Source organism: Hesperophylax consimilis, chromosome 17 (genome assembly GCF_061612785.1).
Source record: "Hesperophylax consimilis isolate HC1 chromosome 17, BYU_Hcon_1.0, whole genome shotgun sequence".
Taxonomy (NCBI): domain Eukaryota; kingdom Metazoa; phylum Arthropoda; class Insecta; order Trichoptera; family Limnephilidae; genus Hesperophylax; species Hesperophylax consimilis.
This window is the reverse complement of record NC_142852.1, coordinates 6,624,517-6,640,598: the sequence shown is the minus strand read 5'-3', so window position 1 is coordinate 6,640,598 and position 16,082 is coordinate 6,624,517. Positions and strand designations below refer to the sequence as shown.

The following is a 16,082-nucleotide window of genomic DNA, read 5'->3' as shown; positions in this document are numbered from 1 at the left end:
ACATTAAAGATCTTCACAAAATACAATCAATTATTGTTTGGAAAACTAACATAACTGATCATCACTCATGCTTACTTCTGTATAGTAAAATTCTTATGAAAAATATTCATAAGAAAATAAAAGTTTAAGATGTTTTGTAGGAGCGACATCAAGCAAGAAAAAAATTAGTATATTTGTAAAGAAAAATATAATTTTCTTTAATTCAAGGCAATGCCGAGCTTGTCTCGTTATTGTGGCTGTGTGAGTCGTGGACTGTCACTGGCTGGATGTGCGCCACTACCTACACAGTCGACTCGATATTTCGTAATCTATGGTGACATAGTAAAAATAATCTATGGGTTGTGACAAGGCAGATTGATGGGAATAATTTAAATAATTTGTACTTGCTATTGTGATTGTGATTAAGGAATTGACATAACAATTAATAACATTAAAGGCCGTTTCTTTCATTACATGTAATGTTTTGTTACAGAATGCTTTCTTTATGTAAATCTTGTGAGATTAACTAAATAAACCTCTACCTCTTCTTTCATTACAGAGAAACTCAATTGTGTTTTAATTGACTGTCATTCAAATCACAAGGAAAATATCATTATAAAACGACATTTATTGTCACAATATGGAAAAGTTGTAGTTTACATTTCAATCAAAACCAAAAACAGACGGAAAGTCTAATTTTATTGCCATAACCTCAATTGTTACACAAGATGACAAAGTTTTCCTGATTCCTGAAGAATGTCAAGCAGCATCACTCCACAAACCTATCTACACCTCTAAGGCTTATGCTACAGTAAAAAATACATTTAAAGAAAGACACCAAACCAGAAGTGTATGGATAAAAATGACAGAAGATATTTGTAGTATCCTGTAGATTCACCTTAAAAGGGACTTGGGTTCAGGATTGATTATAATACGTAAGGCTGGTTGAATATTTACAGAGATCGTTTATTGCTTGTTAACTGTGAGACTACAGAATACCGAATGGCAATACAGACTACCGCCGAAGTGCTCCCCGCACCTCGCGGCCCGTAGGTAGGTACCGAGTACCACATTCTCCCCCACTTAAGAGGAGAACTCCTACCAGGTTTACATCTTACCTGAGCCTGTTTACAACATATTTCTATAGTTATCATATATGGTAGAGTAATAATAATAGTAATAGATTATCTATAGGTTGTACACATTAGTTTTTTCTATGCCGCAGCCTTCCAGTCCAAGGAGACTGCCACGGTGGTTCCTGAAACAGAGGAGAAGACCCATTAGCCCCTTTCCGAAAATAATGGGAAAGGTCTAGGTCTGATACTCTCATATCAGAGCCTAGATCGTCACTATACACTTTTTCACACTCTTTGGGATTCCACCTTACACTCATTGGTGTCAGTTGATCCTCATATCTTTTCCAGATTTGCCATGGGGAGGTCCTTGGCGGTGGACTGCCGGGCAATGAGGGCGGTCATCCGAAGGTCCTCCTCTACTGAGGGACGAGGGCTGTCCTGGGCGCGCGTGGAGCGGATGGCGTCAGCCAGCAGGGCGCTCAGCTGTGCCAGGAACGGGTCGGCGCCTTGTCGGACCCACTCGCTGGTGTGATGGGCAGTCTCATCGGCGGTCGGCTGCGGGGGAAACAGCGGCGAGAAGCTCTGAGATGAGGCGCCAGGGTAACCGGCAGGAGGTGCGCCAGGGTAGGCACCAGGATGCGCTGCAGCGGGCGCAGCAGGGGGCCCGCCCCCAGGGTAGGCGCCAGGATGCGCAGCAGTGGGCGCAGCAGGGGGCCCGCCAGGGTGCACGGCAGGGTAGGCGGCGGGATGCGCACCAGGGGGCGCGCCAGGGTGCTCGCCAGGGCAGGCGCCAGGATGCGCAGCAGCGGGCGCAGCAGGGGGCCCGCCAGGGTAGGCGGCAGGGTGCGCACCAGGGGCCGCACCAGGGTAGGCGGCAGGGTGCGCACCAGGGGCTGCGCCAGGGTGCTCGCCAGGGCAGGCGCCAGGATGCGCAGCAGCGGGCGCAGCAGGGGGCCCGCCAGGGTGCGCACCAGGGGGCGCACCAGGGTAGGCGGCAGGGTGCGCACCAGGGGAGTCGCCGGCCGCACAGATGATATAGCGGGAGTGGCCGGCTGGCCGCTTCGACGCCTTGGAAGGGAAGGTCGGGAAAAAGTAGGGAGAATGTTGAAAAAATGGAAAAATAATGGGAAAGGTCTAGGTCTGATACTCTCATATCAGAGCCTAGATCGTCACTATACACTTTTTCACACTCTTTGGGATTCCACCTTACACTCATTGGTGTCAGTTGATCCTCATGTCTTTTCCAGATTTGCCCTGTGTCTTTTATGAAAATTAAGTAGGTATTAAATCCAATTCTTTTTTTAATGATACCTACCACCCAACCTTTTTTTCCTCTAAAATCCTTAGTCATCACCTTTTTCCCCACCACAAATATATTCATATTTCTTTTCTTAGATTTATAACTCTTTTTCTGATTTTCTCTACTAACTAATATTTTACTCTTTACTTTATCCGACATACATCTCTCCCCCCTCCTTTCCGCAATCACTGGAGAAATGAAATCAAACACGGACCTTAATCGTCGTCCTAACATAGCCACCGCTGGTTCTACACCAGTCGTGATATTTGGGGTATTCCTATAATCAATTAGGAATTTTGTTGACCTATCATCGACGTCTCTCGGTAACCCCCCATTATGTAAAATCTTTTTTAAAAAATTTTTACACGTTTTAACTCCGTTTTCAGCTAACCCATTACTCTGCGGATGATTCACAGGAGAAGTGATGTGCTGGATTTTTCTATCTTTACAAAAACGCTTAAATTCTTCTGAACAGAAAACAGACCCGTTATCCGATACAATAGTTTCTACAGTACCAAATTGAGCAAACATCCTCTTTAATTCCCTTAAAGTATTATCCGTATTAGCTTGTTTTAAATTAATGCATTCTATCCACTTGGTACTTGCATCTACTATAATTAAAAAATTTTTATTAGCCATCGGACCAAAAAAATCAATATGTATCCTTGTCCACGGCTTTTCCTCAATTGGCCAATGTTGTAAAGGCGTTTTTGGTGGATTCGCCTGATTTTCCAAACACTCTTTACATGATCTAACTAAATTTTCTATATCTTTGCCCATTTTTGGCCACCAGAAATATCCTCTTGCTAACCCTTTAGTTTTAGCTATACCTAAATGTGAACGATGTAACATATTTAACAATTCCCCTCTCATAGAATTTGGAATGATGGCTTTATGTCCCCAAAAAGTACAATCTTCTACTAAAGACAACTCATCTCTAATTTTCCAAAAAGCCCATAACTCACTATCTTTTGGAATTTTCCTTGGCCAACCCTGCCTTAAATATTGTTTTACCAATGATAATACGTCATCTTTAATAGTGTTTTCCTTTAAATTATCAACATTTAATGGAACCTGAGAGTTATCACTAACATAAAATAACAACTCTTTTTCAATATCCTGAAAATTAATGGAACTCAGCTTCTCAATATATAAATCCTCCGATTTATTTGTCTCTTCTATTGGTAATCTTGATAAAAAATCTGAACAATTTTTTTCTGATGCTACATAATATTCAATTTCATAGTTAAACCCCGCCAAAATTAAACTGTAACGTTGCAATCTATTAGCACTCAACACAGGAATGCCCTTCTTTTCTGACAAAATTCGTACTAACGCTTGATTGTCGCATTCTAATTTGAATTTCCTACCGTATAAATATACAAAGAATTTTTTTAATGCAAACACTATCGCTGTTGCTTCTAAATCTAAAATACTATATTTACTCTCTGTGTCTGTCAATTTCCTTGATGCAAACGCTATAGGTCTACTACTACCATTTGAATAAGTATGTAAAATTGTCGCACCCAATCCCTCTAAGGATGCATCCGTTACTAATTTTACTGGTAAACGTGGATCAAAATGTACTAACACGCAATCAGAAGAAATTTCTTTTTTAAGTTCTAAAACTGCCTTTTCACAGTCCTTTGACCAAATCCACTCCGAATCTTTTTTTAATAATTTATATAGAGGTCCTAACAAACTAGATATTATATTCGGAATAAAATTTCTATAATAGTTAACTAAACCTAAGAAACTTCTTAACTGATTAATATTACATGGGCTACTAGACTCCATTATTGCTTTAACTTTACTTTCTAATGGTCTAAAACCTTCCTTCGAAATAAAGTACCCCAAGTATTCAATACTTGTTTTGAAAAATTCACACTTTTCTTCATTTACCGTGAGGCCACAAAGTTTCAATCTATTCAAAACTGCTAATAAATTTTTATTATGTTCCGCAACTGATTTGCCCGTAATCAAAATATCATCGTAAAATATAATTGTTCCGTTTAAACCTTGCAATGAATTAAACATAACCCGCATAAATATACCTGGTGCTGCATTCAAACCATACACCAGTCGAGTATATCTATATAAACCTATATGTGTAGCTATTGTAGTTATATCTCTACTACATCCACTTAACTGTAATTGTGAATATGCCATTTTCAAATCTAATTTAGAAAACATTACCGCTCCACTGATTTGTGTCAATAAATCCGTAATTACGGGTACTGGAAATTTATTTACAACCAAACCTGGATTAACTGTTAATTTATAATCTCCACAGATCCTAACTGATCCATCTTTCTTAATTATTGGAACAATGGGAGATGCATATCTACTCGTTTCTACTGATTGTAATATTTCCTCTGAAACTAGTCTATTAATTTCATGTTCGACTTTATCTTTAATAGCTAAAGGTATTTGCCTTGCATTGCACATTTTTGACTGAAATCCCTCTATTAATTCCAGCTCAACACTATATTTATTAAATTTCCCTAATTTATTCGTTAATACGTCTCCAAATTGTGTTTTCAACTTATCGACATCTAAATTGCATTCTTCATTAGCACCAAAATTATTTACTACCGTGCAATTATTCAAAAAACTAATGCTAATCCCAAATAATTCCATAAAATCCCTACCTAAAATTAAATCCGACCCATTTTCAATAACCACAAATTCAAAATTTTGTTGATTACTATTACATGTGACAAATAAATTTATTTTACCGCTCGCTTTTTTTTTAAATTTTTTTATTTTTTTTTATTTTTTTTTATTAATATCAATAGCAAAATTTGTACATTATGTAGGTTTAAAGTATAATATAAGTATATTTTTTGTATTTTTTTCACAGTCCTCCTCACTAGGGTTTCCTGTTCTGAGGCGGCCTGTAGTTTTTCTTAAATTTTTTATTTAGTTTTGAATTGTCTTTACATTGTCTTCATAATGTTTGTAAGTTGATTGTTACTTTGATCTCTAAGCCATGTTTTGACTTTTGTTTTAAATATACTCATTTCGTTTATTTTTTTGGTTTCATTTGGTAGAGCATTGAACAATTTTATAGCATGGAATTTATTATTTCTCTGTCCAAAGGATGTGTTTAAACTGGGAGTAATCAGGATATTTTCGCTTTTTGCTTTTAGCGGCTTGTTATCGTAACTCGCTAAGTGTAAATTAAATTGCATTAATTTAACATGTTTAAAATATAATTTATAGATACGTTCGGGTATGGCACTAATTCCCGCTCCTGAATCTATCATTGCCTCGAATGAAATATCATTTATTTTCAATTTAATTACATACGGTTCAATCCTCTTATTAATACTTGATACAAAAATCTTTTTTTTAATGCAAGAAATATTTCTACAAAATTTAGCAATGTGACCTTTTTGACCGCATTTAAAACACTTCGAAAATTTATTATTCACAACCTTGCACTCTGATTTAAAGTGCCCGAATTTATTACAATTAAAACACTTTTTCTGTTCCGAATCTAGATGCTTCAATTTCGGTTTAAAATTATTACTATCGCGCGATGAACTTCTACTATGCCTCGAATTTAAATAAACACTTCGATTTTTCGATACTGATGGATTATTTTTCGGACTTTTTGATCGTGAACGTGAACTAGCTACTTGATAACACACTTTTTCATCTTTAAAATTTGCTTCAGAAGCCTCTAAACACGCTGCGATTGAAATTAATTTCTCAAACGAATTTTTTTCGCCCTCACTGAATAACCGTTCTCTAATTCTATGGTTTCTTACTTTACAAATGAATAAATCTTTTAAATTATCTTCAAATCTAGTACCGAATTTACAATTTATGGATAAACTTTTTAACCGTGCCGCAAATTCTTTTACACTTTCTCCTGATTCATTAACTACATTATAAAATTTTGATCTTTCTTCAAACAATGAAGTAACATTTTCACAATAATTACCCAAAAATTCACACAAAATTTCTACTGTGACATCATTTATTTTTTTAGGAGTAACCAACTCAATCAATAATTTAAATGTTTCCTCCTCCAAAGCGTTCAAGAATATAGCTCGTTTCTTTTCGGCAGAAATTTTCTCATCATATAATATGAAGTAATTCTCCAATCTTGCTTTGAACACCCCGAAACAATCTGACTTGTGACTGAATGTCTCTAATGGTTTGATTTGAGCCATGATTTTACAACAAAATTACAACAATATTAAAAAAAAAATTATCAATAAAAAACTTAAACTAATGACTTAACTCAAGTCTAATGATGATTGTAGCTCTGGTTCTGGTCATCTACTCCCTCCTGTTGCAGCTCTTCCTTCTTAACCTCGGCTGTACTCCAAGAATAGCTCTCGACCGATAGTTCCCAAGGATCCGCTCTCAGCTGCTCCTTGCTCCAATACAGCTCCCAGCTGTGTTGCTGTTGTTCAGCCCCCGGCTTCTTATGGTTTGAAGATGAATTCAGCTCCCCGCTGAATATTTGTCCTCTTCACGATAACTCCGCTCCCGCGTGATTATCTGGAACTATTTATTTTTTTTTGATTCTGGTTTCGTAATTCAGCTCCCCGCTGAATTATTTTCAATCTTATCTTACAAAGATTCAACGATCCTGTTCTATTAATGTAGCGAGACTCTCCGTCCGTCACATTTAAAAAAGCACCGCCATTACGTGAATACTCTCCGAATTTCTTGAATTTTAACAACACGTTTGCCGCGTAAATTCTTTTAAACTTCGCCACTGTTTTGATAATGACTTAGTTTCCTCGTCGCCACTGTAGTATCCTGTAGATTCACCTTAAAAGGGACTTGGGTTCAGGATTGATTATAATACGTAAGGCTGGTTGAATATTTACAGAGATCGTTTATTGCTTGTTAACTGTGAGACTACAGAATACCGAATGGCAATACAGACTACCGCCGAAGTGCTCCCCGCACCTCGCGGCCCGTAGGTAGGTACCGAGTACCACAATATTTCACAAACATATGTGGATGAGGATAAAAACATGATTTTTCAGGACCAATTTCTTGAGTAAATTACCAAAGAACAAGTGTCTATTGCCAATAACAGGAGTTCAGAAGACCCTATAGTGAAAATTTTGGAAAAATTAGTTGAAAATCAGCAAAAAACGAAAAACAAAGCATGAAAAAGTTAGCTGACAGGTTTGTACTTGAAAAATTTAATGGAAAAAATATAAGTGCATGTCACTGGATGGAAGTATTTGAAACAGAATGTGCAAGGTTTGACATTACTAAGAACGAAGAAAAAATTGAAATCTTCATATTATTTTTGGACAAATCATGTACAGATCGGTATTCGTCCATGATGATAAAGCTTAGTTTACAATCAGAGTGGTTAGATTGGAAATCAAACTTTTTGCAAACCTATGGTGATAAAGGTTGGACTGCTTGCAGGTATGCTTTATCTTTCAAGTATCAATCAGGATCATTATTAGAATATGCGGTTAAAAAAGAAAGACTTTTACTTGAAGTAAGAAAAACAATTGATCAGGGCACTTTAACCGATATAATTGCTGCCGGTTGTGTTGACTCGACCTCCTAATTGTCCTAACTCGCTTGAATGAGGTTTTTATACCTCTTTATCCCCAGCGTTCAGTTCGCTTTTGCAAAATGATATCGTGCTGAGCCTAGCTAACTCTGAACATCCCCCGCCCCTGCGATATTGGACACAGTAAAATAAGGCCTTCGCTTTGGGGATGATCTACAATAAATCCCTTAACTTCACGTTGTGTGATTTGTTAATTCGAAGCCCCCCCGCTATGGGGTGGTAGGTATTTAATGTCTCCTTTCTGTGGTAACTCCCGGTTCTTTTTAGCCAAAGTGTGGGGAAAACGTCCATCGACCCTCAGCGAGTTCTACAAGGAACGAGTACGTGTCTCACCTAACTTTCGGATACTGGACCCTATTACTAATCGACCTAACAGTTTCTATCATATCTTTACAATTGCCTTGTATCCCCGCCATTTCTAACGTCCCCGTGTTTATAAATTCTAGATTGTGACATAGAACCGTACCCCTCCCCCCCCCTCTTGTGTACGGGCTATTAAACCCTTCGTTGAATAGTGTGTTGTTTCCGCATAAGTACCGGGACTCTCTCGTCGACCTCTGTGACGATGTACTGAAACTAGATAAATGGGTTTAGCTGTGGTTAGTAAACTTTGGGTGTTGCGGATGGAAGTGGAAACGAGAGAAAAGGAGATGGGAACGGATTGAATGACGAGAAAAGGTTTTTTTTTTGCAAACTGGGTCGGCACCTCACTGCCCCAAATGAAATGGTCGCTATTCTTCCAAATGCAAAACCCAAGAACCAATACGTGTCTGGCTTTCCCCGAGGTCTGGTCTAACTTCTTCTTATAGTCGCCTTGACACCTCCGGACCGCTCACGTCAGAGGGAGAGATAATGCACCTGTTGGAATATCCCAAATCACCCCGCCCCGCTTCCTCCAACGGACTACTTTACTGACTGTAAAAGGGGAATTTTTCATTGCGTCCCTTGTCATGATGCTAAACGCGTGCATGTTTCAAATAGGTTTGTTCTGGTGAGGCTTTCAACGTCCACTAGCCGCCAGGCCTACTATCCACCTCACGAAGGTTGCTGCAAAGGATCTCGAGGGTTTTCCAGTCGAGTTGCATCAACCTCCGGGTAAACCCCGCTTTAGTATGTGTTCGTCCTCCGATTTTGAACCCTCGTTCATCACGCCGACGTCCCCTCCACGCGATTTTGAAAGACTTGGAGCCCGTTCAATTAAACGCCTTCGCTGCGAACCAAGGCCCAAACATTCCAACTTGACATTAATTTTCATACTGCCTCTCGTGTCCTCTCATCCGACCCGGTCCCGCGAAAAGGGATGACCTCCCGAACTCTTCGTGATTCTCCATACAACGTTGACGCCCCGAAATCGCGTGATGAGGAAAGTAGAAAATCTTCTGAGCCGAGGAAGTTGTGTGCTTTCCCAAGACAGCTTACGGACAACATACTCCAACGGTGAGTTCTAAGCCGAGGCCAAAGGTATTCGGGAATTTGTTAGTGAACATATAAGGTTATACAAATATTATTAATTTGATTTTTTTATTTGTTTTGAGCATGAGTTGGTTGCAGCTAGTCGCTTCCATGTTGATTTGAGGTGCCTCTGCGCGGCTGCCAACTCGGTAGAATGTACGACTTTTGTCGTCAGGCACGGACGTCGAGTGATTTATGGGGTCCCCTTTCTTCCTTTTGGTCGTGTGTCGCCACTAACTGCTTACAAATAAGTAGGTCATTGGCCTCGTGCTAAACACAGCTGTTAGAAGCAAGCAAACAGTTCTAAATGTGATACTATTTTATCAGTTGCAGCCCCATCTTCGTCGCAATTTTAACGTTCTGGAAATATATATTCATGCAAGATCACTCACCCAAAATCGTTATATTACCAGTCCAGTCGGGATATCGACGACATGTACATTAATCCACGTCCAGGGGCTGTAGGTAGGATGTAGAAGCCCCTAAGCCGTTAAGGGTTCGTATTAAATTTGAAATCGATTATCTATGTCACCCGTCTACTCGCCAGTAGGAACTATAACCATATTGGGTCTAATTTTCTAGCTAAAATTTCTACTTTCATACGCCGCCTCGTAGATAGCACATAAATTACCGAATACTAGATTTCGGAATGTTTAAGCGGATCATTTCTTTCAATAGAATATCTCTTCCTCCCTAACCGTAAGTTGATAGTTGACATGCATAGGTATTTGTTGGCCTCCACTGTACCTAGTCTAGATATCTCTCCCTATCGACTATTTTAGAGTATCTAAGTAAGTATTTGCCGAGATCTACCCAAAACCCCCTTCCCCTCCCTAGAACCTTTCATATATTATCTGCCACGTTCACTTCGATTTTTTTCACTCAATTCTTATATCGTGTAGACCGTTAAAATCCTTCCCGTGCTCGCGAGGAAAACACTGTCTCTTCAATTTCACAATAAATTTAGAACTTTGTCTTAGCCGTTTTCGTCAGGTCATTTGATAATTATTATGGTTCTCTATTTTTTCCTCCTCTAATGGCACACGCGTTATTATTAAACATTACCGCAGTCGAGTTTCATCGTTTTATATTAGTCTGAACCAAGAGACTCCAACCCGTGAATTTAGTATCGTCTAATTATGAGTTTACCCTTTTTTTTTGGTTGAATCTAATTAAATTTTAAAACACTTCAATTATTTCAATTAATATTAAAACCACAACTTCACTATATTTAAAACTCTATCAGTTTAGTTTAAAGATAGCACACCAAACTGTCGCGACGTTAAGTTCTCGAAGCCCGACTCCAACCAAGTTAAAACGAAAAAAGCCCTGATTCCCTCCAAACAACGCTATTTAATAATGTTTTTTCGAATAAATCGACTTAAAATTTGTGCGACTTTCGCCTTTATGAATTCAAGGTTTCACTTCCCGTTAAGTTTAGAATTGCATAACCCCGTTTCAGGATTTTTGGCCCCCGCCTGCCGAGTTGAGGTAGACACCTACCCCCCTGCCGAGACGGGTACAGGCGTGTACTCGGTGACCTGACTTCCGGGCGCCCTCCCGTAAATGATTTTCGGCGATGTAGATTATTGCGCAAAATTATTTGATTATTTTTTCTCGTACGCGTGTTGTGTCCGTAATATTGGTTGATTTCCGGCCTATAGACTAGGTGTAGCTCATTTCTATATCGTTGTTTTCGAAATCTTTCCGAGAAATTCGCTATTGATATCGATAATATAATCGATAAATTATCCCAACTAACGGAAGCTTTTCACCTATTATGTCCAGCGCTTGCGCAATCCAGTATCCTTCCTTGTGTGCTGCCTTCTAGCATTTGATTGGTGTCTACACGATCCGTGGGTGATCCCAGGACACATATACCTTCCTCTCGGTGATGACATACGTAGGCATTCGTTCCAAAATTTGATTCGACACGTTTTTTGTAATTTCGCCTACCTGTTTTGACTCTTTTCGTGATATCCGCCGCATATCTTCTGGTAATTTTTCGTAATCCATCGCTGTCCACTACCCGAGTCGGTGACACCTCTTCCATCATGAGCTAAACTACCTTTCGGGTTTCTTTTCGATTCCTGGTCCTTTCTTTTCGGTGATCTACGCCCAGTACATCCCTGTTTTTACAGTTTTTTTGCGTCTAGTTTTAGCCCAATCCATATACTCTTTTCTCGCTTCATCCAGGAATTTCAATATATTATCCTCGTAACTTTGTTTACGCGCAAAAAAGGTCGTAAAATTTTGATCGTTAATCAAAGACTTCGTGACCCATTAACTTTTATGTCTTTTCTTAATTACCCCACTTGCATCTCCCCCGTGTTAATATAATTAGGCAATTTCGGCCAAACATCCCATCTTAAGTTAAAATTCGTGTCCATTGTCAACACTTGAAATAGCACTCAGAACTTCAGCGATCGTAAACAATTCTCGCTATGAGGATCACCTCGTAATATGTCTTCTGGACCAAAACATTCTAAAAAACCATCTTCTTTCGCCAAACCGTCACCCCCCCTGTTTCGTTATCGATGGTTGGGTATCGCTTCGTTTCTACCTTAGAATGCAAATTTATCGTCGTTCTCCAAGTGCCCTTACACGCATCGTGAGACCGGATCCCAAGGTTAGCTCAACAGTAAATCAACCTAGAGTGTTTCGTGTCTTTAGACCGCCCTTAGTCTCCGTGATTGGCGAAAAATTATTTAATTGATTTTGGGAATGATCTGATTCGTTGAGCTCCATCACGCCTCTTTTCAATTATTACGTGGTTAACACCTATTACCGACGTAGGTTTCTATAATAAAGCTTCTAGTATGTCCCAAAGATGTCCATAGTCTGTTCGTTTCTCCCTATTCTCTGAACGTATTTTAATTTATATAAAAAAAAATCTTTACGTTCCTTTACCCCAAACAGGTCCATTACACGGTTTACCAGATTATATAACAGATAGAATCAACAAGGATGAGATTATAGAAACAAAAGACTTGTTTAATGATCTTGGCAAATTAGAACATTTAGTTTCGAAGAAAAAGTATATGAGAAAGAAAGATGATACTAAGCCGTTGAAAGAAAAATGTAGCATTTGCGAAAAATTAAATAAAGGTTTGCGCTATCACTCAGAAGATTTATGTCGGTTCAGAACAAAGAATAATAATATTGAAAATGATAAGAGGAAAATAAAGCACATTAATAATTCAGAATTAGAATGCGAACTGCAATGTGAGAACCAAAAAAACCAATTAAAGTAAAGTTAGTGTTAAATAAAAATGTTGAAGTATTTGGAATCTATGACTCGGGCTCTAATGTGTCATTGATAAACTCAAGGTTATTGAAGATAAACAATGAAAAAACAGGTTATTCGAACAATACTAACTTAAAAACAATTAATGGCGTTAAAAAGGCAATTGGTATGATATCACTGGATGTAACTATTTTTAACATTGAAAAAAATATGGATGTCTTTGTAATAGAAAAAGAAAACTTTGATTACGATTTTTTAATTGGACTTGATTGCATACAAAAATTTAGCTTAATTCAACATGAAAACTTTGAAATCAGTCAGAAAGCTCCAACACAAATAAATGAAATAGTTTCTAATCAAACCCAATATAATAATTTAATAAACTTCAATGAAAATTTTACAAAAAAAAACTTCATTACTTATATAAATCATCTAGACTTTGATAAACAAAAAGTGATTGATGAATTAATAGTGAAGAATAAATCTGTATTTGCAAAGGACAAATATGACATTGAAAAGGTAAAAGAATATGAAGCACACATTGATTTGTTAGTGGAAAAATATTGCAATAAAAGACCGTATCGTTGCACAATCGAAGATAAAAAAGAGATTGAAAAAACAGATTGCAATATTACTAGAAAAAATATAATAGAAGAATCATATAGTCCATTTGCAGCTCCAGTTACATTGGCTTATAAAAAAGATGAAAACAAAAAATCTAGATTGTGCATAGATTTCAGAGATAAAACTAGCTTTTCGCCCGTTGCAGGCAACTAATGGGTAAAAATACTTTTGAATGTATGATTTGGCGTTGAATGCGGTTGGAGCGAGAGATGTGTGCCTACTTTTATATTTATGATGTGATGTAATTCGTAAAAATGTGGTGAAAATATTAAATTAATATGTAATAAATAACCTAACCTAAATGTGATTTTCTATAGCAAAAAATTACCCCTTTAATAACGCCTGCTCGCGTCCCCTTTAGAGTTACATCCGAGTTTTCAAGTAGTTCGTGGGCTACGCTAGGTTTGTTTAGACTGGTTTGTGATTTAATTCTAATACCTATTTTCCATGTTATTTTCTGCAACAAAAAAATGCCCCTTTAATAACGCCTGCTCGCGTCCCCTTTAGAGTTACATCCCAGTTTTCAAATAGTATGTGGGCTACGCTAGGTTTGTTTAGACTGGTTTGTGATTTAATTCTAATACCTATTTTCCATGTTATTTTCTGTGACAAAAAATCGCACCTTTAATAACGCCTGCTCGCGTCCCCTTTAGAGTTATATCCCAGTTTTCAAGTAGTTTGTGGGCTACGCTAGGTTTGTATTGACTGGTTTGTGATTTAATTCTAATACCTTTTCCCATGTTCTAACCTAACCTAACCTCAAAAACACGCAAAATTTAAAGTATAAAAAATGTAATATGTATGTTTGCATGTGAATGAAACAATGAGTGTGTGACCACAAATGTATTAAAATATATGTATGTTCAGAAAGAAATGGATATTTTGAGAAAAAAAGTGCCAAGGAGCTTACTGATCATTTTTTAACTGAGCCGTTCGGGTCGTGTAGGTCGAGACGCGTAATTTGATACCCATATCGTATGTACGGTTTTTGTCACCGACATTCTTCAAAAGTCCCAGCGAGTTTTATTTTGGAAAAAAACCTTGCTCTACAAACACGCAAAATGTTAAAACTGTTATTTAAAAAATTATTTAAAAAAAAAATTAAATAATCCGTTTTTAATAGTTAATAACTTTCTCAAAGTTCTGTGCTCCTGGTAAATTACAGCGTCCTCGAGGTAATTTTTGGCAGAAACGGCTTTATAGGAATTATCATTATGGAGGAAAAAAGTCGTCATTTCAAACTTTATAACAACATATTTTCCAAACATATTTTCGTAACGCAATTAGGTACCTACTCGTTAAAAAGTAAAGATATAAAAACTTTAAATATGAATGGCTCCCGGGGCGACGGTACCCATTCCTGCCTCTCAAATTTAATGATTATATTACAAACACTCAAACTGGAAAAACTTTTGATTAAAAAAAATGTTTATTTTACAAAACAATTAACATCGCTGTTCGCGCAATATATATGGGATTGTTAGGTATGCATCCACAGGCATAATGGACAAGTGTAATGTCAATACCAAATCCTGCAAATGTCCTACCTACCCTTTTACCCATCCCAAAATGTCACCATATTAAAAATATTGTTGCGACACATGTAAAATCTGACAAGTGGTGTCAGTTGTTAATCAGAACTCACAGTGATAACTAATATCAGACAGGGCGATTATACATATATTTGTGAAGTGCAATCAACCATAACTCCTGGAGACGTGTGATAGTCATCAACGGGTGAGTCCATCTTTCCTGCATTCCAATCTGGGCTTATCTTGTGCTCTAGAAGCCCAGATTTATACCTTTTTGATTATTGCACTGTCCATCGGGTTCGTCGGATGCATAAATCGTCCCATAACCTAACAATTCGGTGTAGTTTGGGACTGGTCCTTTGGGCGTGTGGCATAGCACACCACCTCTAAAATATATAGTGGAGTCGCAGCTTCGCGACACCATTTTTGGTTCTTTCGAGCCGGATTACCAACGGGGTATTTAAAATTAACATATTTAAAGTTATAAATAAATATTATTTCCTCTTTATACTTTGTTAATTTGTATGTACTAGGTTGCATTTGTAATTATTGTTGTGTTTAAATTCCTACATACAATTAATCATGGCGACTAGCGATAGTACTCAGGATATTAAAATCAAGTTACTAGAATCGAAGATTAATTTGATGCATAATCGTGTTAATGAATAATACGAGAAAGCGAAAAGTATTGCGGACAGGGAGACGAGAAGTTCGGAGGATTTTGTTAAACAAACGGTTAATATAGCTACATATTATGCACAATTTAATACGTTGTGTGATGAATTTCATACACTTCAGTTGAAAAAGGATTCAAATTACAATATGAATTTCGATTTGTGGAGTAAATTCGAAAATAAGTACTGTTTTGTAGTTTCTATACGCGAAAGCATTATAGCAAAGCAAGATTCATCACGTGATCGACAGAAGTTAAATAATTCACCATTAATTAAGCTCCCACCGATCGAGATGCCATCGTTCGATGGTAATCAAGAGAATTGGTCGATATTTTATGAAGCTTTTAAATTAAACATTCACTCAAATGAAAATTTGAATACGTCGCAGAAGATGCAATATCTGATAGGGAAACTCCAAGGAAAGGCGTTATCAGTTTTTGCGGGAATACTTCCGAACGAACAAAATTATTTTTTAATTTGGGAAGCTCTCGAAAATAAATATCAGGACAAACGCGTGCTAGGTACCTTTTATCTGAACAATATTTTGAATTTAAAATTATTGGCACCTAGTAACCCAAATGAGTTAAATAATTTTATCGAACGGTTTGCGTCTTCCATAGCTGCACTCAAGG

At 37.6% G+C, this 16,082-nt stretch overlaps 1 pseudogene; it reads left to right on the top strand.

The window, feature by feature from the left end:
* The first annotated feature begins 619 nt into the window (after positions 1-619).
* On the top strand, positions 620-12,627 carry LOC149415870 (uncharacterized; annotated as a pseudogene).
* Positions 12,628-16,082: the final 3,455 nt, after the last annotated feature.